The 26,167-nt window shown below is 54.8% G+C and overlaps 7 non-coding genes and 4 pseudogenes across 7 annotated transcripts; all 11 read left to right on the top strand.

Moving 5' to 3' along the window:
- The first annotated feature begins 3,688 nt into the window (after positions 1-3,688).
- On the top strand, positions 3,689-3,865 carry LOC137354390 (U2 spliceosomal RNA; annotated as a pseudogene).
- A 388-nt stretch (positions 3,866-4,253) lies between these two features.
- Positions 4,254-4,433, top strand: LOC137354803 (U2 spliceosomal RNA; annotated as a pseudogene).
- A 1,927-nt stretch (positions 4,434-6,360) lies between these two features.
- On the top strand, positions 6,361-6,543 carry LOC137354146 (U2 spliceosomal RNA). Its single transcript, XR_010970294.1, has one exon. It is a non-coding gene; the product is annotated as a U2 spliceosomal RNA (small nuclear RNA).
- Positions 6,544-6,930: 387 nt separating this feature from the next.
- Positions 6,931-7,039, top strand: LOC137354653 (U2 spliceosomal RNA; annotated as a pseudogene).
- Positions 7,040-17,536: 10,497 nt separating this feature from the next.
- On the top strand, positions 17,537-17,722 carry LOC137354347 (U2 spliceosomal RNA). The gene has a single exon (XR_010970378.1). It is a non-coding gene; the product is annotated as a U2 spliceosomal RNA (small nuclear RNA).
- A 386-nt stretch (positions 17,723-18,108) lies between these two features.
- LOC137354171 (U2 spliceosomal RNA) lies at positions 18,109-18,299 on the top strand. Its single transcript, XR_010970307.1, has one exon. It is a non-coding gene; the product is annotated as a U2 spliceosomal RNA (small nuclear RNA).
- Positions 18,300-18,685: 386 nt separating this feature from the next.
- LOC137355118 (U2 spliceosomal RNA) lies at positions 18,686-18,876 on the top strand. The gene has a single exon (XR_010970758.1). It is a non-coding gene; the product is annotated as a U2 spliceosomal RNA (small nuclear RNA).
- Positions 18,877-19,262: 386 nt separating this feature from the next.
- LOC137355076 (U2 spliceosomal RNA) lies at positions 19,263-19,453 on the top strand. The gene has a single exon (XR_010970721.1). It is a non-coding gene; the product is annotated as a U2 spliceosomal RNA (small nuclear RNA).
- Positions 19,454-19,839: 386 nt separating this feature from the next.
- On the top strand, positions 19,840-20,030 carry LOC137355210 (U2 spliceosomal RNA). Its single transcript, XR_010970846.1, has one exon. It is a non-coding gene; the product is annotated as a U2 spliceosomal RNA (small nuclear RNA).
- A 388-nt stretch (positions 20,031-20,418) lies between these two features.
- Positions 20,419-20,527, top strand: LOC137354651 (U2 spliceosomal RNA; annotated as a pseudogene).
- A 5,200-nt stretch (positions 20,528-25,727) lies between these two features.
- LOC137354372 (U2 spliceosomal RNA) lies at positions 25,728-25,917 on the top strand. Its single transcript, XR_010970400.1, has one exon. It is a non-coding gene; the product is annotated as a U2 spliceosomal RNA (small nuclear RNA).
- Positions 25,918-26,167: the final 250 nt, after the last annotated feature.

The following is a 26,167-nucleotide window of genomic DNA, read 5'->3' as shown; positions in this document are numbered from 1 at the left end:
TGGTATGGGAAGCAACAACTAATTTTTAGTTAAAAATGGGTGTAAAAATTGCTTCCATTAATGTGCGTAGCATTAAATCTACTACGCGATGTGTTTCAACCTTGGATTACCTTGCCAAGGTCAAAGCTGACCTACTGTTTCTGCAGGAGTGTGGAATACCACACCTCAGCACCTACAGGCAGTGGTCGCGATGGTGGTCCCACGGGCCATCGATCTGGTCGGGGGGTAATGACTGCCGTTCCTCCGGCCTGGGTATTCTGCTGCGGGGAGGTAACTTCACCATCTCCGAAGTTAAGGAGGTGGTGGGCGGCCGCCTCCTCGTAGCAGACGTGATGTACAACAACGCTCCGCTCCGGTTGATCAACGTGTACGCCCCGGTACAACGCAGCGAGCGGCTGACCGTCTTCCAGCAGCTCCCACTGCTGTTGGCGACGTCCAGGCCGGTCATCCTAGGCGGTGACTTCAACTGCATCATCGATGCGGCTGGACGATCCGGCAGTGACGACAGCAAACTGGACGCGACGTCCAGATTCCTAATAGAAACAGTTAAAGATGCCAAACTGCACGACGTCTTCAGCAAACCTGCAGACGGAGCGCAGCGCAGATACACATGGTCAAGATCGGACGGGTCTGCCCGTTTCAGGATTGACTTCCTGTTTGTGTCCCGTGCTGTCACGGTCGGATCCACCGACGTCAAGCCGGTGTTCTTCTCCGACCACTGCCTCTTACTGGCCGACTGTCACTTACAGGACGACCAGCGGGTTGGCAGAGGGACGTGGAAGCTCAATGCGACACTGCTGACCCCAGAGAACGTTGAGGAACTCAAAAGGGATTACAAAGGTTGGAGGACCGTGAAACCCCTCTTTGAGTCTCCAGTTCACTGGTGGGAAGCGATTAAGGAGAACATCAAGAGGTTCTTCATCCACAAAGGTGTTCAGAAGGCGAGAGAGAGACAGAGGGAACTGTCCCGACTCCAGAAAATTATGCAAAATCTACTCCGGTTGCAGTCAATGGGGGTCGAGGTCAAGGAGGACCTCCAAGAGGTGAAGAGCCAGCAGGCCTCGCTCTTTGCCAAGGAGGCCTCCAAGATCATCTTCCGGTCCAGAGTCCGCTCCATCGAGCAGGATGAGACGTGCTCGCGTTACTTCTTCCAAAAGGTACACAGAGAGAGCTCTGTTATCAGCAGCCTGAAGGAAGAAGATGGCTCGGAAACGTCTTCGCAGTCCGACATACAAAGGATCAGCAAATCCTTTTATGCTGGGCTGTATGACGCGAAGCCCACAGACAGCAGAGCCTCCCAGTCCTTCCTGTCATCTATCACAGAGGTCTTAGATGACAGCAGGAGGGAGAGACTGGACAAGCCGCTAACTCTGGACGAGCTGACAAAGGCCGTCGAGTCTTTCGAGACGAGTAAAACTCCCGGGAGCGACGGCTTACCGGTCGAGTTGTACTCGGCCCTGTGGGACTGGGTCGGCCCGGACCTGCTGGAAGTATACGAGAGTATGCTCCTGGCCGGCAGCATGTCAGAATCCATGAGAAAAGGCATCATCACCCTCATTTACAAGCAGAAGGGGGAGAGGGCAGAAATCAGAAATTGGCGGCCCATCTCACTGCTTAATGTTGATTACAAGATTCTGTCCAAAGTCATAGCCAGTCGAGTCAAGTCTGCTCTGGAGTTGGTGATTCACCCCGATCAGACCTGTACTGTACCCGGCAGGAAGATCTCTGATAGTCTCGCGCTACTCAGGGATACGATCGCCTACGTACGGGACAGGAGGGTGGACACCTGCCTCATCAGCCTGGACCAGGAGAAGGCTTTTGACAGGATATCGCACACCTACATGATGGACGTGCTTTCCAAAATGGGGTTTGGGGAGGGAATCTGCAATTGGATCCAACTGCTCTACACAAACATCAGTAGCGCAGTGTCAATCAACGGGTGGGAATCTGAAAGTTTCCCGATCAAATCTGGAGTCAGACAGGGCTGTCCTCTGTCCCCGGTCTTGTTTGTTTGCTGTATTGAACCCTTTGCTGAGTCTATTAGGAAGGATGCGAGCATAAGAGGGGTGACAATCCCAGGCAGCGGAGGCACTCAGGTCAAAACCTCCCTGTACATGGATGACGTCGCCGTCTTCTGCTCGGATCCGCTGTCCGTGCGCAGACTGATGAGCATCTGCGACCAGTTCGAACTGGCCTCGGGAGCCAAAGTTAACCACAGCAAGAGCGAGGCCATGTTCTTTGGGAACTGGGCTGACCGATCCTTTGTCCCCTTCACCGTCAGGTCAGATTACCTGAAGGTGCTGGGGATATGGTTCGGAAGGGCCGGGGCGTGCACCAAAACATGGGAGGAGCGAGTAGCCAAGGTACGACAAAAGTTGGGCATGTGGGGGCAGCGATCTCTCTCCATTGTGGGTAAGAACCTGGTCATCAGGTGCGAGGCGCTCACGTTGTTGCTCTACGTGGCGCAGGTCTGGCCCATACCCCACTCCTGCGCCGTGGCAGTCACCCGAGCCATTTTCCGCTTCGTCTGGGGATCTAAAATGGACCGGGTCCGGAGGGACACGATGTTCAAATCTCTGGACATGGGCGGGAAAAATGTACCCAACGTGGCCCTCATCCTGATGACCACCTTCGTGTGCGGCTGCATCAAGCTATGTGTAGATCCCCAGTACGCAAACTCCAAGTGTCACTACGTGCTGAGGTTCTATCTGTCCCCGGTGTTGCGAAGGATGGGCCTGGTCACATTGCCGCGGAACGCTCCGTGCAGTTGGGCGGCGCCGTACCACCTATCCTTCGTGGAGCAGTTTCTGCGGAAAAACACCTTTGACCACCGGTCCATCAGGCAGTGGTCTGCACGGAATGTCCTCAAGGCCCTACGGGAAAAGGAAACGGTGGATCCTGTCGGATGGTTCCCCGAGCAGACCGTCAAAGTCATTTGGCGGAATGCCTCATCACCAGAACTTTCAAACAAGCACCAAGACGTAGCTTGGCTGGTGGTGAGAAGGGCCCTCCCCGTCAGATCCTTCATGCACACCCGAAGTCTCGCCCCCTCCGCACAGTGCCCCCGCGTTGGCTGTGGTGGGGAAGAGACGGTCGCCCACCTTCTCCTGGAATGTGCCTTTGCAAAGCAGGTGTGGAAAGAGATGCAGTGGTTTTTGTCAAGGTTCATCCCAAGCAGCTCTGTAACACAGGAGTCTGTGCTCTACGGGCTGTTCCCAGGGACGCACACCGAGACAAACATCAACTGCTGCTGGAGGACTATCAATTCGGTGAAAGACGCCCTTTGGTCTGCCCGAAACTTGCTGGTCTTCCAGCGCAAAGAGTTGTCCACCACCGAATGTTGCAGACTGGCACATTCCAAGGTCCAGGACTACGTGCTGAGGGACGCACTAAAGCTTGGGGCAGCCGCAGCAAAGGCTCAATGGGGAAAGACCACAGTGTAAGGTTCCCCCACCAAGCTGGACTGAGGGGCTGGAACCATGGGAAGCCCCTCGAACTGTATCGTTAATATTCTCAATTGCTGTAAATATAAAACTGTAATTGACATGACAATTGTGAAACGGAAGGGTTGGGAAGAAACTCATGACATTATTGAAAGAAACTGATCTCTTTTGCAATGTTTGTATTTTTTCGTGCTGTTTGGAAACTGTTTGGAAATGTAATTTTTACAGATTTTTATGAATAAAGTATATTTTGGAAATAAAAAAAAAAATCTGTTCTTATCAGTTTAATATCTGATACGTCCCCTATCTGGGGACCAAATATTGAATTGATTTTTGGGACAGGGAGATGGAGCAGGGGCTTGCCCCGTCCACTCCATGCATCCACCTGGTATTGCAGTGTTTCCAGGAGCGGTGCAGCTTCCCCCCTCCATGGGGGCGAGACCCCTGCTGAAAAATAGAATTCGCAATAGTGACGGCGCTGCTGCTCGGCTGACTTTGCTGCAGTTTTCCGTGGGCACTACGCTGCCCCCTGTTGGATTGCCCCGCAGTTGCAGGCCGCCCTTTGCTGCCCAGCGCGCGCGGTTGTCTTTTTTCCTGCGCAATGCCTCGCGCAGAAGCGCAAGGAATGGCTGCGCGTGGCATGCACGCGTGCTTTCCTTTCTGCTTGCAAGGCCCGGCAACAAAAGGAGCTCTGGCTCAAAGACCGCCCGCCGTCGCCTCTTTCGCCCGAGGCTCGCCCACCCGGCGGCTACTTTGACGTAGAGGCCGCACGCCGGGCCTGACGCGCGCAGCAAACGCAGTTTTACGGCCATCGCTTCTCGGCCTTTTGGCTAAGATCAAGTGTAGTGTCTGTTCTTATCAGTGCTTACAAAGTCATAGCCAGTCGAGTCAAGTCTGCTCTGGAGCTGGTGATTCACCCCGATCAGACCTGTACTGTACCCGGCAGGAAGATCTCTGATAGCCTCGCGCTACTCAGGGATACGATCGCCTACGTACGGGACAGGAGGGTGGACACCTGCCTCATCAGCCTGGACCAGGAGAAGGCCTTTGACAGGATATTGCACACCTACATGATGGACGTGCTTTCCAAAATGGGGTTTGGGGAGGGAATCTGCAATTGGATCCAACTGCTCTACACAAACATCAGTAGCGCAGTGTCAATCAACGGGTGGGAATCTGAAAGTTTCCCGATCAAATCTGGAGTCAGACAGGGCTGTCCTCTTTCCCCGGTCTTGTTTGTTTGCTGTATTGAACCCTTTGCTGAGTCTATTAGGAAGGATGCGAGCATAAGAGGGGTGACAATCCCAGGCAGCGGAGGCACTCAGGTCAAAACCTCCCTGTACATGGATGACGTCGCCGTCTTCTGCTCGGATCCGCTGTCCGTGCGCAGACTGATGAGCATCTGCGACCAGTTCGAACTGGCCTCGGGAGCCAAAGTTAACCACGGCAAGAGCGAGGCCATGTTCTTTGGGAACTGGGCTGACCGATCCTTTGTCCCCTTCACCGTCAGGTCAGATTACCTGAAGGTGCTGGGGATATGGTTCGGAAGGGCCGGGGCGTGCACCAAAACATGGGAGGAGTGAGTAGCCAAGGTACGACAAAAGTTGGGCATGTGGGGGCAGCGATCTCTCTCCATTGTGGGTAAGAACCTGGTCATCAGGTGCGAGGCGCTCACGTTGTTGCTCTACGTGGCGCAGGTCTGGCCCATACCCCACTCCTGCGCCGTGGCAGTCACCCGAGCCATTTTCCGCTTCGTCTGGGGATCTAAAATGGACCGGGTCCGGAGGGACACGATGTTCAAATCTCTGGACAAGGGCGGGAAAAATGTACCCAACGTGGCCCTCATCCTGATGACCACCTTCGTGTGCGGCTGCATCAAGCTATGTGTCGATCCCCAGTACGCAAACTCCAAGTGTCACTACGTGCTGAGGTTCTATCTGTCCCCGGTGTTGCGAAGGATGGGCCTGGTCACATTGCCGCGGAACGCACCATGCAGTTGGGCGGCGCCGTACCACCTATCCTTCGTGGAGCAGTTTCTGCGGAAAAACACCTTTGACCACCGGTCCATCAGGCAGTGGTCTGCACGGAATGTCCTCAAGGCCCTACGGGAAAAGGAAACGGTGGATCCTGTCGGATGGTTCCCCGAGCAGACCGTCAAAGTCATTTGGCGGAATGCCTCATCACCAGAACTTTCAAACAAGCACCAAGACGTAGCTTGGCTGGTGGTGAGAAGGGCCCTCCCCGTCAGATCCTTCATGCACACCCGAAGTCTCGCCCCCTCCGCACAGTGCCCCCGCGTTGGCTGTGGTGGGGAAGAGACGGTCGCCCACCTCCTCCTGGAATGTGCCTTTGCAAAGCAGGTGTGGAAAGAGATGCAGTGGTTTTTGTCAAGGTTCATCCCAAGCAGCTCTGTAACACAGGAGTCTGTGCTCTACGGGCTGTTCCCAGGGACGCACACCGAGACAAACATCAACTGCTGCTGGAGGACTATCAATTCGGTGAAAGACGCCCTTTGGTCTGCCCGAAACTTGCTGGTCTTCCAGCGCAAAGAGTTGTCCACCACCGAATGTTGCAGATTGGCACATTCCAAGGTCCAGGACTACGTGCTGAGGGACGCACTAAAGCTTGGGGCAGCCGCAGCAAAGGCTCAATGGGGAAAGACCACAGTGTAAGGTTCCCCCACCAAGCTGGACTGAGGGGCTGGAACCATGGGAAACCCCTCGAACTGTATCGTTAATATTCTCAATTGCTGTAAATGTAAAACTGTAATTGACATGACAATTGTGAAACGGAAGGGTTGGGAAGAAACTCATGACATTATTGAAAGAAACTGATCTCTTTTGCAATGTTTGTATTTTTTCGTGCTGTTTGGAAACTGTTTGGCAATGTAATTTTTACAGAGTTTTATGAATAAAGTATATTTTGGAAATAAAAAAAAAAAGTAGTATCTGTTCTTATCAGTTTAATATCTGATACGTCCCCTATCTGGGGACCAAATATTAAATTGATTTTTGGGACAGGGAGATGGAGCAGGGGCTTGCCCCGTCCACTCCATGCATCCACCTGGTATTGCAGTGTTTCCAGGAGCGGTGCAGCTTCCCCCCGCCATGGGGGCGAGACCCCTGCTGAAAAATAGAATTCGCAATAGTGACGGCGCTGCTGCTCGGCTGACTTTGCTGCAGTTTTCCGTGGGCGCTACGCTGCCCCCTGTTGGATTGCCCCGCAGTTGCAGGCCGCCCTTTGCTGCCCAGCGCGCGCGGTTGTCTTTATTCCTGCGCAATGCCTCGCGCAGAAGCGCAAGGAATGGCTGCGCGTGGCATGCACGCGTGCTTTCCTTTCTGCTTGCAAGGCCCGGCAACAAAAGGAGCTCTGGCTCAAAGACCGCCCGCCGTCGCCTCTTTCGCCCGAGGCTCGCCCACCCGGCGGCTACTTTGACGTAGAGGCCGCACGCCGGGCCTGACGCGCGCAGCAAACGCAGTTTTACGCCATCGCTTCTCGGCCTTTTGGCTAAGATCAAGTGTAGTATCTGTTCTTATCAGTGCTTATTTGATTGAGAAGAGACCATGATCATTGCCTTTTGATCCTGGGGAAGCTTTGAGTAAAATGGCTATAACCAATTTTCGAGCTTCGGGCCAGGGAGTGCGCAACACCGTTCGGGTGGTCGTGAAGGACAAGGAAGGAGATGCACCGGTCGATCGCACCTTCTTCATCAAGAAAATTCTCTTCGATTGCTGCGGATTTCAAGCCACGGACGTCTTCTGCCTGCAGGATTTCCCCAGCAGTGGATACTTCGACGTGACGTTTCGGAGCGTGGCGGGATGCATCAAGTTCCTGAAGGCGTTCAAGGAGAAAGGGGACCGGGCGCCACTGTCGATCCTCACAGCGGAGCCGCTCTTCACGCTTCCGTCACAACGGGACCGGGTGGTGACGATTCACCTCTACAACCCCCATGTTCCGGTGGTGGATGTACTCACCTTTCTCGCCAGGTACGTCGAGGTGGCCGGCAGCAGCACTGATGTCAAGGAACCCTTTGGGATCTGGACCAGCAAGCGGCAGGTCAAGGTGACCTTGAAGGTAGATCCCAGTGGAGCCATCATCCACCCTCTCTCCAGCTTCGCTATCGGGGGAAGTCGAGGCTTTTTGGTCTACGCTGGGCAGCCCAGAGTTTGCCGCACCTGTGGCAAATCTGGTCACATGGCAGCCAACTGCAGCACGGTTGTTTGCAAGAACTGCAAGGAGGAAGGCCATCAGACCAAGGACTGTAAGCAGACTAAGTGTTGCAACTTGTGCGGTGCGGCAGGCCATCTCTACAAGACCTGCCCCAAACGTTGCCTCAGCTATGCTCAGGCGGCAAGGTCCAAGGAAAGGCCGGGAGAAGGTTCGACGAAGGCGTCCGCTATTCGAAAGGAGACCAGCAACCTTCTCCGCAGTGAGGAACTTCAACCTGAAAAGGAAGGGGAGGCAGCTGAAACCAACGACCCAGCACCTACCCAACGCCAGGAAACCCCTCCTACACAGACAGAATCAATGGAGGAGGAGGCAGCAGATGGACAAACAGGTCAGTGGCAAGTGGTCCAGAGGAAAACCACAAAGAAAAAACATCCCAAAGCCACCACCCAAACCAGTGGCAAGAGGAGGCTCTCTTCTGAATCAGACTGCAACAACTCCTCTTCACTGGACGGGGAAATGCTGGAACGACAGCCCCTTCAAAAGAGGCGGCAGAACTCCGAGATGGATGATAAAGCATCCCAGCCCCCGGGCACTGGAAGCTGTGATGGGCCCGGCGTGCCCCAACCCCAATTCCCCACACGTAACGACGTGGCCAACGCATCTCAGCTCCGGGACACCGGGAGCAAAGACACGTCTGGCGCACCTGAGCTCCGGGAGACCGGGAGCTGTGATATTTTCGAGGAGGAACAGATGGAAGCAGCTGAGGACAACCCAATCCTCTCTGCCTACAAGACCCCCCCGATGTCACCCGAGCGGCACAAACCCTGCATGAAAAATCAGGAGGGGTTTCTGAGCCCAACCAACGTGAAACTGCTTGCGCATACGATGGGTATGCAGGAACATCCCGAAGGGGAAGGACTGGGACTAGCGAGGACAAATGGTATGGGAAGCAACAACTAATTTTTAGTAAAAAATGGGTGTAAGAATTGCTTCCATTAATGTGCGTAGCATTAAATCTACTACGCGATGTGTTTCAACCTTGGATTACCTTGCCAAGGTCAAAGCTGACCTACTGTTTCTGCAGGAGTGTGGAATACCACACCTCAGCACCTACAGGCAGTGGTCGCGATGGTGGTCCCACGGGCCATCGATCTGGTCGGGGGGTAATGACTGCCGTTCCTCCGGCCTGGGTATTCTGCTGCGGGGAGGTAACTTCACCATCTCCGAAGTTAAGGAGGTGGTGGGCGGCCGCCTCCTCGTAGCAGACGTGATGTACAACAACGCTCCGCTCCGGTTGATCAACGTGTACGCCCCGGTACAACGCAGCGAGCGGCTGACCGTCTTCCAGCAGCTCCCACTGCTGCTGGCGACGTCCAGGCCGGTCATCCTAGGCGGTGACTTCAACTGCATCATCGATGCGGCTGGACGATCCGGCAGTGACGACAGCAAACTGGACGCTACGTCCAGATTCCTAGTAGAAACAGTTAAGGATGCCAAACTGCACGACGTCTTCAGCAAACCTGCAGACGGAGCGCAGCGCAGATACACATGGTCAAGATCGGACGGGTCTGCCCTTTCCAGGATTGACTTCCTGTTTGTGTCCCGTGCTGTCACGGTCGGATCCACCGACGTCAAGCCGGTGTTCTTCTCCGACCACTGCCTCTTACTGGCCGACTGTCACTTACAGGACGACCAGCGGGTTGGCAGAGGGATGTGGAAGCTCAATGCGACACTGCTGACCCCAGAGAACGTTGAGGAACTCAAAAGGGATTACAAAGGTTGGAGGACCGTGAAACCCCTCTTTGAGTCTCCAGTTCACTGGTGGGAAGCGATTAAGGAGAACATCAAGAGGTTCTTCATCCACAAAGGTGTTCAGAAGGCGAGAGAGAGACAGAGGGAACTGTCCCGACTCCAGAAAACTATGCAAAATCTACTCCGGTTGCAGTCAATGGGGGTCGAGGTCAAGGAGGACCTCCAAGAGGTGAAGAGCCAGCAGGCCTCGCTCTTTGCCAAGGAGGCCTCCAAGATCATCTTCCGGTCCAGAGTCCGCTCCATCGAGCAGGATGAGACGTGCTCGCGTTACTTCTTCCAAAAGGTACACAGAGAGAGCTCTGTTATCAGCAGCCTGAAGGAAGAAGATGGCTCGGTAACGTCTTCGCAGTCCGACATACTAAGGATCAGCAAATCCTTTTGTGCTGGGTTGTATGACGCGAAGCCCACAGACAGCAACGCCTCCCAGTCCTTCCTGTCATCTATCACAGAGGTCTTAGATGACAGCAGGAGGGAGGGACTGGACAAGCCGCTAACTCTGGACGAGCTGACAAAGGCCGTCGAGTCTTTCGAGACGAGTAAAACTCCCGGGAGCGACGGCTTACCGGTCGAGTTGTACTCGGCCCTGTGGGACTGGGTCGGCCCGGACCTGCTGGACGTATACGAGAGTATGCTCCTGGCCGGCAGCATGTCAGAATCCATGAGAAAAGGCATCATCACCCTCATTTACAAGCAGAAGGGGGAGAGGGTAGAAATCAGAAATTGGCGGCCCATCTCACTGCTTAATGTTGATTACAAGATTCTGTCCAAAGTCATAGCCAGTCGAGTCAAGTCTGCTCTGGAGCTGGTGATTCACCCCGATCAGACCTGTACTGTACCCGGCAGGAAGATCTCTGATAGCCTCGCGCTACTCAGGGATACGATCGCCTACGTACGGGACAGGGGGGTGGACACCTGCCTCATCAGCCTGGACCAGGAGAAGGCTTTTGACAGGATATCGCACACCTACATGATGGACGTGCTTTCCAAAATGGGGTTTGGGGAGGGAATCTGCAATTGGATCCAACTGCTCTACACAAACATCAGTAGCGCAGTGTCAATCAACGGGTGGGAATCTGAAAGTTTCCCGATCAAATCTGGAGTCAGACAGGGCTGTCCTCTGTCCCCGGTCTTGTTTGTTTGCTGTATTGAACCCTTTGCTGAGTCTATTAGGAAGGATGCGAGCATAAGAGGGGTGACAATCCCAGGCAGCGGAGGCACTCAGGTCAAAACCTCCCTGTACATGGATGACGTGGCCGTCTTCTGCTCGGATCCGCTGTCCGTGCGCAGACTGATGAGCATCTGCGACCAGTTCGAACTGGCCTCGGGAGCCAAAGTTAACCACGGCAAGAGCGAGGCCATGTTCTTTGGCAACTGGGCTGACCGATCCTTTGTCCCCTTCACCGTCAGGTCAGATTACCTGAAGGTGCTGGGGATGTGATTCGGAAGTGCCGGGGCGTGCACCAAAACATGGGAGGAGCGAGTAGCAAAGGTACGACAAAAGTTGGGCATGTGGGGGCAGCGATCTCTCTCCATTGTGGGTAAGAACCTGGTCATCAGGTGCGAGGCGCTCACGTTGTTGCTCTACGTGGCGCAGGTCTGGCCCATACCCCACTCCTGCGCCGTGGCAGTCACCCGAGCCATTTTCCGCTTCGTCTGGGGATCTAAAATGGACCGGGTCCGGAGGGACACGATGTTCAAATCTCTGGACAAGGGCGGGAAAAATGTACCCAACGTGGCCCTCATCCTGATGACCACCTTCGTGTGCGGCTGCATCAAGCTATGTGTCGATCCCCAGTACGCAAACTCCAAGTGTCACTACGTGCTGAGGTTCTATCTGTCCCCGGTGTTGCGAAGGATGGGCCTGGTCACATTGCCGCGGAACGCACCATGCAGTTGGGCGGCGCCGTACCACCTATCCTTCGTGGAGCAGTTTCTGCGGAAAAACACCTTTGACCACCGGTCCATCAGGCAGTGGTCTGCACGGAATGTCCTCAAGGCCCTACAGGAAAAGGAAACGGTGGATCCTGTTGGATGGTTCCCCGAGCAGACCGTCAAAGTCATTTGGCGGAATGCCTCATCACCAGAACTTTCAAACAAGCACCAAGGCGTAGCTTGGCTGGTGGTGAGAAGGGCCCTCCCCGTCAGATCCTTCATGCACACCCGAAGTCTCGCCCCCTCCGCACAGTGCCCCCGCGTTGGCTGTGGTGGGGAAGAGACGGTCGCCCACCTCCTCCTGGAATGTGCCTTTGCAAAGCAGGTGTGGAAAGAGATGCAGTGGTTTTTGTCAAGGTTCATCCCAAGCAGCTCTGTAACACAGGAGTCTGTGCTCTACGGGCTGTTCCCAGGGACGCACGCCGAGACAAACATCAACTGCTGCTGGAGGACTATCAATTTGGTGAAAGACGCCCTTTGGTCTGCCCGAAACTTGCTGGTCTTCCAGCGCAAAGAGTTGTCCACCACCGAATGTTGCAGACTGGCACATTCCAAGGTCCAGGACTACGTGCTGAGGGACGCACTAAAGCTTGGGGCAGCCGCAGCAAAGGCTCAATGGGGAAAGACCACAGTGTAAGGTTCCCCCACCAAGCTGGACTGAGGGGCTGGAACCATGGGAAGCCCCTCGAACTGTATCGTTAATATTCTCAATTGCTGTAAATGTAAAACTGTAATTGACATGACAATTGTGAAACGGAAGGGTTGGGAAGAAACTCATGACATTATTGAAAGAAACTGATCTCTTTTGCAATGTTTGTATTTTTTCGTGCTGTTTGGAAACTGTTTGGCAATGTAATTTTTACAGATTTTTATGAATAAAGTATATTTTGGAAATAAAAAAAAAAAAATCTGTTCTTGTCAGTGCTTATTTGATTGAGAAGAGACCATGATCATTGCCTTTTGATCCTGGGGAAGCTTTGAGTAAAATGGCTATAACCAGTTTTCGAGCTTCGGGCCAGGGAGTGCGCAACACCGTTCGGGTGGTCGTGAAGGACAAGGAAGGAGATGCACCGGTCGATCGCACCTTCTTCATCAAGAAAATTCTCTTCGATTGCTGCGGATTTCAAGCGACGGATGTCTTCTGCCTGCAGGATTTCCCCAGCAGTGGATACTTCGACGTGACGTTCCGGAACGTGGCGGGATGCATCAAGTTCCTGAAGGCGTTCAAGGAGAAAGGGGACCGGGCGCCACTGTCGATCCTCACAGCGGAGCCGCTCTTCACGCTTCCGTCACAACGGGACCGGGTGGTGACGATTCACCTCTACAACCCCCATGTTCCGGTGGTGGACGTACTCACCTTTCTCGCCAGGTACGTCGAGGTGGCCGGCAGCAGCACTGATGTCAAGGACCCCTTTGGGATCTGGACCAGCAAGCGGCAGGTCAAGGTGACCTTGAAGGTAGATCCCAGTGGAGCCATCATCCACCCTCCCTCCAGCTTCGCTATCGGGGGAAGTCGAGGCTTCTTGGTCTACGCTGGGCAGCCCAGAGTTTGCCGCACCTGTGGCAAATCTGGTCACATGGCAGCCAACTGCAGCACGGTTGTTTGCAAGAACTGCAAGGAGGAAGGCCATCAGACCAAGGACTGTAAGCAGACTAAGTGTTGCAACTTGTGCGGTGCGGCAGGCCATCTCTACAAGACCTGTCCCAAACGTTGTCTAAGCTATGCTCAGGCGGCAAGGTCCAAGGAATGGCCGGGCGAAGGTTCGACGAAGGCGTCTGCTGTTCGAAAGGAGACCAGCAACCTTCTCCGCAGTGAGGAACTTCAACCTGAGAAGGAAGGGGAGGCGGCTGAAACCAACGACCCAGCACCTACCCAGTGCCCGGAAACCCCTCCCCCACAGACAGAATCAATGGAGGAGGAGGCAGCAGATGGACAAACAGGTCAGTGGCAAGTGGTCCAGAGGAAAACCACAAAGAAAAAACATCCCAAAGCCACCACCCAAACCAGTGGCAAGAGGAGGCTCTCTTCTGAATCAGACTGCAACAACTCCTCTTCACTGGACGGGGAAATGCTGGAACGACAGCCCCTTCAAAAGAGGCGGCAGAACTCCGAGATGGATGATAAAGCATCCCAGCCCCCGGGCACTGGAAGATGTGATGGGCCCGGCGTGCCCCAACCCCAATGCCCCACACGTAACGAAGTGGCCAACGCATCTCAGCTCTGCGACACTGGAAGCAAAGACACGTCTGGCGCACCTGAGCTCCGGGAGACCGGGAGCTGTGATGTTTTCGAGGAGGAACAGATGGAAGCAGCTGAGGACAACCCAATCCTCTCTGCCTACAAGACCCCCCCGATGTCACCCGAGCGGCACAAACCCTGCATGAAAAATCAGGAGGGGTTTCTGAGCCCAACCAACGTGAAACTGCTTGCGCATACGATGGGTATGCAGGAACATCCCGAAGGGGAAGGACTGGGACTAGCGAGGACAAATGGTATGGGAAGCAACAAATAATTTTTAGAAAAAAATGGGTGTAAGGATTGCTTCCATTAATGTGCGTAGCATTAAATCTACTACGCGATGTGTTTCAACCTTGGATTACCTTGCCAAGGTCAAAGCTGACCTACTGTTTCTGCAGGAGTGTGGAATACCACACCTCAGCACCTACAGGCAGTGGTCGCGATGGTGGTCCCACGGGCCATCGATCTGGTCGGGGGGTAATGACTGCCGTTCCTCCGGCCTGGGTATTCTGCTGCGGGGAGGTAACTTCACCATCTCCGAAGTTAAGGAGGTGGTGGGCGGCCGCCTCCTCGTAGCAGACGTGATGTACAACAACGCTCCGCTCCGGTTGATCAACGTGTACGCCCCGGTACAACGCAGCGAGCGGCTGACCGTCTTCCAGCAACTCCCACTGCTGCTGGCGACGTCCAGGCCGGTCATCCTAGGCGGTGACTTCAACTGCATCATCGATGCGGCTGGACGAACCGGCAGTGACGACAGCAAACTGGACGCTACGTCCAGATTCCTAGTAGAAACAGTTAAGGATGCCAAACTGCACGACGTCTTCAGCAAACCTGCAGACGGAGCGCAGCGCAGATACACATGGTCAAGATCGGACGGGTCTGCCCGTTCCAGGATTGACTTCCTGTTTGTGTCCCGTGCTGTCACGGTCGGATCCACCGACGTCAAGCCGGTGTTCTTCTCCGACCACTGCCTCTTACTGGCCGACTGTCACTTACAGGACGACCAGCGGGTTGGCAGAGGGACGTGGAAGCTCAATGCGACACTGCTGACCCCAGAGAACGTTGAGGAACTCAAAAGGGATTACAAAGGTTGGAGGACCGTGAAACCCCTCTTTGAGTCTCCAGTTCACTGGTGGGAAGCGATAAAGGAGAACATCAAGAGGTTCTTCATCCACAAAGGTGTTCAGAAGGCGAGAGAGAGACAGAGGGAACTGTCCCGACTCCAGAAAATTATGCAAAATCTACTCCGGTTGCAGTCAATGGGGGTCGAGGTCAAGGAGGACCTCCAAGAGGTGAAGAGCCAGCAGGCCTCGCTCTTTGCCAAGGAGGCCTCCAAGATCATCTTCCGGTCCAGAGTCCGCTCCATCGAGCAGGATGAGACGTGCTCGCGTTACTTCTTCCAAAAGGTACACAGAGAGAGCTCTGTTATCAGCAGCCTGAAGGAAGAAGATGGCTCGGTAACGTCTTCGCAGTCTGACATACTAAGGATCAGCAAATCCTTTTATGCTGGGCTGTATGACGCGAAGCCCACAGACAGCAGAGCCTCCCAGTCCTTCCTGTCATCTATCACAGAGGTCCTAGATGACAGCAGGAGGGAGAGACTGGACAAGCCGCTAATTCTGGACGAGCTGACAAAGGCCGTCGAGTCTTTCGAGACGAGTAAAACCCCCGGGAGCGACGGCTTACCGGTCGAGTTGTACTCGGCCCTGTGGGACTGGGTCGGCCCGGACCTGCTGGAAGTATACGAGAGTATGCTCCTGGCCGGCAGCATGTCAGAGACCATGAGAAAAGGCATCATCACCCTCATTTACAAGCAGAAGGGGGAGAGGGCAGAAATCAGAAATTGGCGGCCCATCTCACTGCTTAATGTTGATTACAAGATTCTGTCCAAAGTCATAGCCAGTCGAGTCAAGTCTGCTCTGGAGTTGGTGATTCACCCCGATCAGACCTGTACTGTACCCGGCAGGAAGATCTCTGATAGTCTCGCGCTACTCAGGGATACGATCGCCTACGTACGGGACAGGAGGGTGGACACCTGCCTCATCAGCCTGGACCAGGAGAAGGCTTTTGACAGGATATCGCACACCTACATGATGGACGTGCTTTCCAAAATGGGGTTTGGGGAGGGAATCTGCAATTGGATCCAACTGCTCTACACAAACATCAGTAGCGCAGTGTCAATCAACGGGTGGGAATCTGAAAGTTTCCCGATCAAATCTGGAGTCAGACAGGGCTGTCCTCTGTCCCCGGTCTTGTTTGTTTGCTGTCTTGAACCCTTTGCTGAGTCTATTAGGAAGGATGCGAGCATAAGAGGGGTGACAATCCCAGTCAGCGGAGGCACTCAGGTCAAAACCTCCCTGTACATGGATGACGTCGTCGTCTTCTGCTCGGATCCGCTGTCCGTGCGCAGACTGATGAGCATCTGCGACCAGTTCGAACTGGCCTCGGGAGCCAAAGTTAACCACGGCAAGAGCGAGGCCATGTTCTTTGGGAACTGGGCTGACCGATCCTTTGTCCCCTTCACCGTCAGGTCAGATTACCTGAAGGTGCTGGGGACATGGTTCGGAAGTGCCGGGGCGTGCACCAAAACATGGGAGGAGCGAGTAGCCAAGGTACGACAAAAGTTGGGCATGTGGGGGCAGCGATCTCTCTCCATTGTGGGTAAGAACCTGGTCATCAGGTGCGAGGCGCTCACGTTGTTGCTTTACGTGGCGCCCGTCTGGCCCATACCCCACTCCTGCGCCGTGGCAGTCACCCGAGCCATTTTCCGCTTCGTCTGGGGATCTAAAATGGACCGGGTCCGGAGGGACACGATGTTCAAATCTCTGGACATGGGCGGGAAAAATGTACCCAACGTGGCCCTCATCCTGATGACCACCTTCGTGTGCGGCTGCATCAAGCTATGTGTAGATCCCCAGTACGCAAACTCCAAGTGTCACTACGTGCTGAGGTTCTATCTGTCCCCGGTGTTGCGAAGGATGGGCCTGGTCACATTGCCGCGGAACGCACCATGCAGTTGGGCGGCGCCGTACCACCTATCCTTCGTGGAGCAGTTTCTGCGGAAAAACACCTTTGACCACCGGTCCATCAGGCAGTGGTCTGCACGGAATGTCCTCAAGGCCCTACGGGAAAAGGAAACGGTGGATCCTGTCGGATGGTTCCCCGAGCAGACCGTCAAAGTCATTTGGCGGAATGCCTCATCACCAGAACTTTCAAACAAGCACCAAGACGTAGCTTGGCTGGTGGTGAGAAGGGCCCTCCCCGTCAGATCCTTCATGCACACCCGAAGTCTCGCCCCCTCCGCACAGTGCCCCCGCGTTGGCTGTGGTGGGGAAGAGACGGTCGCCCACCTCCTCCTGGAATGTGCCTTTGCAAAGCAGGTGTGGAAAGAGATGCAGTGGTTTTTGTCAAGGTTCATCCCAAGCAGCTCTGTAACACAGGAGTCTGTGCTCTACGGGCTGTTCCCAGGGACGCACACCGAGACAAACATCAACTGCTGCTGGAGGACTATCAATTCGGTGAAAGACGCCCTTTGGTCTGCCCGAAACTTGCTGGTCTTCCAGCGCAAAGAGTTGTCCACCACCGAATGTTGCAGACTGGCACATTCCAAGGTCCAGGACTACGTGCTGAGGGACGCACTAAAGCTTGGGGCAGCCGCAGCAAAGGCTCAATGGGGAAAGACCACAGTGTAAGGTTCCCCCACCAAGCTGGACTGAGGGGCTGGAACCATGGGAAGCCCCTCGAACTGTATCGTTAATATTCTCAATTGCTGTAAATGTAAAACTGTAATTGACATGACAATTGTGAAACGGAAGGGTTGGGAAGAAACTCATGACATTATTGAAAGAAACTGATCTCTTTTGCAATGTTTGTATTTTTTCGTGCTGTTTGGAAACTGTTTGGCAATGTAATTTTTACAGATTTTTATGAATAAAGTATATTTTGGAAATAAAAAAAAAAAAAAAAAAAATCTGTTCTTATCAGTTTAATATCTGATACGTCCCCTATCTGGGGACCAAATATTAAATTGATTTTTGGGACGGGGAGATGGAACAGGGGCTTGCCCCGTCCACTCCATGCATCCACCTGGTATTGCAGTGATTCCAGGAGCGGTGCAGCTTCCCCCCTCCATGGGGGCGAGACACCTGCTGAAAAATAGAATTCGCAATAGTGACGGCGCTGCTGCTCGGCTGACTTTGCTGCAGTTTTCCGTGGGCGCTACGCTGCCCCCTGTTGGATTGCCCCGCAGTTGCAGGCCGCCCTTTGCTGCCCAGCGCGCGCGTGTCTTTTTTTCTGCGCAATGCCTCGCGCAGAAGCGCAAGGAATGGCTGCGCGTGGCATGCACGCGTGCTTTCCTTTCTGCTTGCAAGGCCCGGCAACAAAAGGAGCTCTGGCTCAAAGACCGCCCGCCGTCGCCACTTTCGCCCTAGGCTCGCCCACCCGGCGGCTACTTTGAGGTAGAGGCCGCACGCCGGGCCTGACGCGCGCAGCAAACGCAGTTTTACGGCCATCGCTTCTCGGCCTTTTGGCTAAGATCAAGTGTAGTATCTGTTCTTATCAGTTTAATATCTGATATGTCCCCTATCTGGGGACCAAATATTAAATTGATTTTTGGGACGGGGAGATGGAACAGGGGCTTGCCCCGTCCACTCCATGCATCCACCTGGTATTGCAGTGTTTCCAGGAGCGGTGCAGCTTCCCCCCTCCATGGGGGCGAGACCCCTGCTGAAAAATAGAATTCGCAATAGTGACGGCGCTGCTGCTCGGCTGACTTTGCTGCAGTTTTCCGTGGGCGCTACGCTGCCCCCTGTTGGATTGCCCCGCAGTTGCAGGCCGCCCTTTGCTGCCCAGCGCGCGCGTGTCTTTTTTCCTGCGCAATGCCTCGCGGAGAAGCGCAAGGAATGGCTGCGCGTGGCATGCACGCGTGCTTTCCTTTCTGCTTGCAAGGCCCGGCAACAAAAGGAGCTCTGGCTCAAAGACCGCCCGCCGTCGCCTCTTTCGCCCTAGGCTCGCCCACCCGGCGGCTACTTTGAGGTAGAGGCCGCACGCCGGGCCTGACGCGCGCAGCAAACGCAGTTTTACGGCCATTGCTTCTCGGCCTTTTGGCTAAGATCAAGTGTAGTATCTGTTCTTATCAGTTTAATATCTGATACGTCCCCTATCTGGGGACCAAATATTAAATTGATTTTTGGGGCGGGGAGATGGAACAGGGGCTTGCCCCGTCCACTCCATGCATCCACCTGGTATTGCAGTGTTTCCAGGAGCGGTGCAGCTTCCCCCCTCCATGGGGGCGAGACCCCTGCTGAAAAATAGAATTCGCAATAGTGACGGCGCTGCTGCTCGGCTGACTTTGCTGCAGTTTTCCGTGGGCGCTACGCTGCCCCCTGTTGGATTGCCCCGCAGTTGCAGGCCGCCCTTTGCTGCCCAGCGCGCGCGTGTCTTTTTTCCTGCGCAATGCCTCGCGCAGAAGCGCAAGGAATGGCTGCGCGTGGCATGCACGCGTGCTTTCCTTTCTGCTTGCAAGGCCCGGCAACAAAAGGAGCTCTGGCTCAAAGACCGCCCGCCGTCGCCTCTTTCGCCCTAGGCTCGCCCACCCGGCGGCTACTTTGAGGTAGAGGCCGCACGCCGGGCCTGACGCGCGCAGCAAACGCAGTTTTACGGCCATCGCTTCTCGGCCTTTTGGCTAAGATCAAGTGTAGTATCTGTTCTTATCAGTTTAATATCTGATACGTCCCCTATCTGGGGACCAAATATTAAATTGATTTTTGGGGCGGGGAGATGGAACAGGGGCTTGCCCCATCCACTCCATGCATCCACCTGGTATTGCAGTGTTTCCAGGAGCGGTGCAGCTTCCCCCCTCCATGGGGGCGAGACCCCTGCTGAAAAATAGAATTCGCAATAGTGACGGCGCTGCTGCTCGGCTGACTTTGCTGCAGTTTTCCGTGGGCGCTACGCTGCCCCCTGTTGGATTGCCCCGCAGTTGCAGGCCGCCCTTTGCTGCCCAGCGCGCGCGTGTCTTTTTTCCTGCGCAATGCCTCGCGGAGAAGCGCAAGGAATGGCTGCGCGTGGCATGCACGCGTGCTTTCCTTTCTGCTTGCAAGGCCCGGCAACAAAAGGAGCTCTGGCTCAAAGACCGCCCGCCGTCGCCTCTTTCGCCCTAGGCTCGCCCACCCGGCGGCTACTTTGAGGTAGAGGCCGCACGCCGGGCCTGACGCGCGCAGCAAACGCAGTTTTACGGCCATCGCTTCTCGGCCTTTTGGCTAAGATCAAGTGTAGTATCTGTTCTTATCAGTTTAATATCTGATACGTCCCCTATCTGGGGACCAAATATTAAATTGATTTTTGGGACAGGGAGATGGAGCAGGGGCTTGCCCCGTCCACTCCATGCATCCACCTGGTATTGCAGTGTTTCCAGGAGCGGTGCAGCTTCCCCCCTCCATGGGGGCGAGACCCCTGCCGAAAAATAGAATTCGCAATAGTGACGGCGCTGCTGCTCGGCTGACTTTGCTGCAGTTTTCCCTGGGTGCTACGCTGCCCCCTGTTGGATTGCCCCGCAGTTGCAGGCCGCCCTTTGCTGCCCAGCGCGCGCGGTTGTCTTTTTTCCTGCGCAATGCCTCGCGCAGAAGCGCGAGGAATGGCTGCGCGTGGCATGCACGCGTGCTTTCCTTTCTGCTTGCAAGGCCCGGCAACAAAAGGAGCTCTGGCTCAAAGACCGCCCGCCGTCGCCTCTTTCGCCCGAGGCTCGCCCACCCGGCGGCTACTTTGACGTAGAGGCCGCACGCCGGGCCTGACGCGCGCAGCAAACGCAGTTTTACGGCCATCGCTTCTCGGCCTTTTGGCTAAGATCAAGTGTAGTATCTGTTCTTATCAGTGCTTATTTGATTGAGAAGAGACCATGATCATTGCCTTTTGATCCTGGGGAAGCTTTGAGTAAAATGGCTATAACCAATTTTCGAGCTTCGGGCCAGGGAGTGCGCAACACCGTTCGGGTGGTCGTGAAGGACAAGGAAGGAGATGCACCGGTCGATCGCACCTTCTTCATCAAGAAAATTCTCTTCGATTGCTGCGGATTTCAAGCGACGGACGTCTTCTGCCTGCAGGATTTCCCCAGCAGTGGATACTTCGACGTGACGTTCCGGAACGTGGCGGGATGCATCAAGTTCCTGAAGGCGTTCAAGGAGAAAGGGGACCGGGCGCCACTGTCGATCCTCACAGCGGAACCGCTCTTCACGCTTCCGTCACAACGGGACCGGGTGGTGACGATTCACCTCTACAACCCCCATGTTCCGGTGGTGGATGTACTCACCTTTCTCGCCAGGTACGTCGAGGTGGCCGGCAGCAGCACTGATGTCAAGGACCCCTTTGGGATCTGGACCAGCAAGCGGCAGGTCAAGGTGACCTTGAAGGTAGATCCCAGTGGAGCCATCATCCACCCTCCCTCCAGCTTCGCTATCGGGGGAAGTCGAGGCTTCTTGGTCTACGCTGGGCAGCCCAGAGTTTGTCGCACCTGTGGCAAATCTGGTCACATGGCAGCCAACTGCAGCACGGTTGTTTGCAAGAACTGCAAGGAGGAAGGCCATCAGACCAAGGACTGTAAGCAGACTAAGTGTTGCAACTTGTGCGGTGTGGCAGGCCATCTCTACAAGACCTGTCCCAAACGTTGTCAAAGCTATGCTCAGGCGGCAAGGTCCAAGGAATGGCCGGGCGAAGGTTCGACGAAGGCGTCCGCTGTTCGAAAGGAGACCAGCAACCTTCTCCGCAGTGAGGAACTTCAACCTGAGAAGGAAGGGGAGGCGGCTGAAACCAACGACCCAGCACCTACCCAGCGCCCGGAAACCCCTCCCCCACAGACAGAATCAATGGAGGAGGAGGCAGCAGATGGACAAACAGGTCAGTGGCAAGTGGTCCAGAGGAGAACCACAAAGAAAAAACATCCCAAAGCCACCACCCAAACCAGTGGCAAGAGGAGGCTCTCTTCTGAATCAGACTGCAACAACTCCTCTTCAGTGGACGGGGAAATGCTGGAACGACAGCCCCTTCAAAAGAGGCGGCAGAACTCCGAGATGGATGATAAAGCATCCCAGCCCCCGGGCACTGGAAGCTGTGATGGGCCCAGCGTGCCCCAACCCCAATGCCCCACACGTAACGACGTGGCCAACGCATCTCAGCTCCAGGACACCGGGAGCAAAGACACGTCTGGCGCACCTGAGCTCCGGGAGACCGGGAGCTGTGATGTTTTCGAGGAGGAACAGATGGAAGCAGCTGAGGACAACCCAATCCTCTCTGCCTACAAGACCCCCCCGATGTCACCCGAGCGGCACAAACCCTGCAGGAAAAATCAGGAGGGGTTTCTGAGCCCAACCAACGTGAAACTGCTTGCGCATACGATGGGTATGCAGGAACATCCCGAAGGGGAAGGACTGGGACTAGCGAGGACAAATGGTATGGGAAGCAACAACTAATTTTTAGTAAAAAATGGGTGTAAGAATTGCTTCCATTAATGTGCGTAGCATTAAATCGACTACGCGATGTGTTTCAACCTTGGATTACCTTGCCAAGGTCAAAGCTGACCTACTGTTTCTGCAGGAGTGTGGAATACCACACCTCAGCACCTACAGGCAGTGGTCGCGATGGTGGTCCCACGGGCCATCGATCTGGTCGGGGGGTAATGACTGCCGTTCCTCCGGCCTGGGTATTCTGCTGCGGGGAGGTAACTTCACCATCTCCGAAGTTAAGGAGGTGGTGGGCGGCCGCCTCCTCGTAGCAGACGTGATGTACAACAACGCTCCGCTCCGGTTGATCAACGTGTACGCCCCGGTACAACGCAGCGAGCGGCTGACCGTCTTCCAGCAGCTCCCACTGCTGCTGGCGACGTCCAGGCCGGTCATCCTAGGCGGTGACTTCAACTGCATCATCGATGCGGCTGGACGATCCGGCAGTGACGACAGCAAACTGGACGGTACGTCCAGATTCCTAAGAGAAACAGTTAAGGATGCCAAACTGCACGACGTCTTCAGCAAACCTGCAGACGGAGCGCAGCGCAGATACACATGGTCAAGATCGGACGGGTCTGCCCGTTCCAGGATTGACTTCCTGTTTGTGTCCCGTGCTGTCACGGTCGGATCCACCGACGTCAAGCCGGTGTTCTTCTCCGACCACTGCCTCTTACTGGCCGACTGTCACTTACAGGACGACCAGCGGGTTGGCAGAGGGACGTGGAAGCTCAATGCGACACTGCTGACCCCAGAGAACGTTGAGGAACTCAAAAGGGATTACAAAGGTTGGAGGACCGTGAAACCCCTCTTTGAGTCTCCAGTTCACTGGTGGGAAGCGATTAAGGAGAACATCAAGAGGTTCTTCATCCACAAAGGTGTTCAGAAGGCGAGAGAGAGACAGAGGGAACTGTCCCGACTCCAGAAAATTATGCAAAATCTACTCCGGTTGCAGTCAATGGGGGTCGAGGTCAAGGAGGACCTCCAAGAGGTGAAGAGCCAGCAGGCCTCGCTCTTTGCCAAGGAGGCCTCCAAGATCATCTTCCGGTCCAGAGTCCGCTCCATCGAGCAGGATGAGACGTGCTCGCGTTACTTCTTCCAAAAGGTACACAGAGAGAGCTCTGTTATCAGCAGCCTGAAGGAAGAAGATGGCTCGGTAACGTCTTCGCAGTCCGACATACTAAGGATCAGCAAATCCTTTTATGCTGGGCTGTATGACGCGAAGCCCACAGACAGCAGAGCCTCCCAGTCCTTCCTGTCATCTATCACAGAGGTCCTAGATGACAGCAGGAGGGAGGGACTGGACAAGCCGCTAACTCTGGACGAGCTGACAAAGGCCGTCGAGTCTTTCGAGGCGAGTAAAACTCCCGGGAGCGACGGCTTACCGGTCGAGTTGTACTCGGCCCTGTGGGACTGGGTCGGCCCGGACCTGCTGGAAGTATACGAGAGTATGCTCCTGGCCGGTAGCATGTCAGAATCCATGAGAAAAGGCATCATCACCCTCATTTACAAGCAGAAGGGGGAGAGGGTAGAAATCAGAAATTGGCGGCCCATCTCACTGCTTAATGTTGATTACAAGATTCTGTCCAAAGTCATAGCCAGTCGAGTCAAGTCTGCTCTGGAGCTGGTGATTCACCCCGATCAGACCTGTACTGTACCCGGCAGGAAGATCTCTGATAGCCTCGCGCTACTCAGGGATACGATCGCCTACGTACGGGACAGGAGGGTGGACACCTGCCTCATCAGCCTGGACCAGGAGAAGGCTTTTGACAGGATATCGCACACCTACATGATGGACGTGCTTTCCAAAATGGGGTTTGGGGAGGGAATCTGCAATTGGATCCAACTGCTCTACACAAACATCAGTAGCGCAGTGTCAATCAACGGGTGGGAATCTGAAAGTTTCCCGATCAAATCTGGAGTCAGACAGGGCTGTCCTCTGTCCCCGGTCTTGTTTGTTTGCTGTATTGAACCCTTTGCTGAGTCTATTAGGAAGGATGCGAGCATAAGAGGGGTGACAATCCCAGGCAGCGGAGGCACTCAGGTCAAAACCTCCCTGTACATGGATGACGTCGCCGTCTTCTGCTCGGATCCGCTGTCCGTGCGCAGACTGATGAGCATCTGCGACCAGTTCGAACTGGCCTCGGGAGCCAAAGTTAACCACGGCAAGAGCGAGGCCATGTTCTTTGGGAACTGGGCTGACCGATCCTTTGTCCCCTTCACCGTCAGGTCAGATTACCTGAAGGTGCTGGGGATATGGTTCGGAAGGGCCGGGGCGTGCACCAAAACATGGGAGGAGCGAGTAGCCAAGGTACGACAAAAGTTGGGCATGTGGGGGCAGCGATCTCTCTCCATTGTGGGTAAGAACCTGGTCATCAGGTGTGAGGCGCTCACGTTGTTGCTCTACGTGGCGCAGGTCTGGCCCATACCCCACTCCTGCGCCGTGGCAGTCACCCGAGCCATTTTCCGCTTCGTCTGGGGATCTAAAATGGACCGGGTCCGGAGGGACACGATGTTCAAATCTCTGGACATGGGCGGGAAAAATGTACCCAACGTGGCCCTCATCCTGATGACCACCTTCGTGTGCGGCTGCATCAAGCTATGTGTAGATCCCCAGTACGCAAACTCCAAGTGTCACTACGTGCTGAGGTTCTATCTGTCCCCGGTGTTGCGAAGGATGGGCCTGGTCACATTGCCGCGGAACGCTCCGTGCAGTTGGGACGTGCCGTACCACCTATCCTTCGTGGAGCAGTTTCTGCGGAAAAACACCTTTGACCACCGGTCCATCAGGCAGTGGTCTGCACGGAATGTCCTCAAGGCCCTACGGGAAAAGGAAACGGTGGATCCTGTCGGATGGTTCCCCGAGCAGACCGTCAAAGTCATTTGGCGGAATGCCTCATCACCAGAACTTTCAAACAAGCACCAAGACGTAGCTTGGCTGGTGGTGAGAAGGGCCCTCCCCGTCAGATCCTTCATGCACACCCGAAGTCTCGCCCCCTCCGCACAGTGCCCCCGCGTTGGCTGTGGTGGGGAAGAGACGGTCGCCCACCTCCTCCTGGAATGTGCCTTTGCAAAGCAGGTGTGGAAAGAGATGCAGTGGTTTTTGTCAAGGTTCATCCCAAGCAGCTCTGTAACACAGGAGTCTGTGCTCTACGGGCTGTTCCCAGGGACGCACACCGAGACAAACATCAACTGCTGCTGGAGGACTATCAATTCGGTGAAAGACGCCCTTTGGTCTGCCCGAAACTTGCTGGTCTTCCAGCGCAAAGAGTTGTCCACCACCGAATGTTGCAGACTGGCACATTCCAAGGTCCAGGACTACGTGCTGAGGGACGCACTAAAGCTTGGGGCAGCCGCAGCAAAGGCTCAATGGGGAAAGACCACAGTGTAAGGTTCCCCCACCAAGCTAGACTGAGGGGCTGGATCCATGGGAAACCCCTCGAACTGTATCGTTAATATTCTCAATTGCTGTAAATGTAAAACTGTAATTGACATGACAATTGAGAAACGGAAGGGTTGGGAAGAAACTCATGACAGTATTGAAGGAAACTGATCTCCCTTGCAATGTTTGTATTTTTTGGTGCTGTTTGGAAACTGTTTGGCAATGTAATTTTTACAGATTTTTATGAATAAAGTATATTTTGGAAATAAAAAAAAAAAAAAAAAAAAAAAATCTGTTCTTATCAGTTTAATATCTGATACGTCCCCTATCTGGGGACCAATTATTAAATTGATTTTTGGGGCGGGGAGATGGAACAGGGGCTTGCCCCGTCCACTCCATGCATCCACCTGGTATTGCAGTGTTTCCAGGAGCGGTGCAGCTTCCCCCCTCCATGGGGGCGAGACCCCTGCTGAAAAATAGAATTCGCAATAGTGACGGCGCTGCTGCTCGGCTGACTTTGCTGCAGTTTTCCCTGGGCGCTACGCTGCCCCCTGTTGGATTGCCCCGCAGTTGCAGGCCGCCCTTTGCTGCCCAGCGCGCGCGTGTCTTTTTTCCTGCGCAATGCCTCGCGCAGAAGTGCAAGGAATGGCTGCGCGTGGCATGCACGCGTGCTTTCCTTTCTGCTTGCAAGGCC

This window comes from Heterodontus francisci, chromosome 41 (assembly GCF_036365525.1).
Source record: "Heterodontus francisci isolate sHetFra1 chromosome 41, sHetFra1.hap1, whole genome shotgun sequence".
NCBI lineage: Eukaryota > Metazoa > Chordata > Chondrichthyes > Heterodontiformes > Heterodontidae > Heterodontus > Heterodontus francisci.
This window is presented reverse-complemented; position numbering and strand designations above follow the sequence as displayed.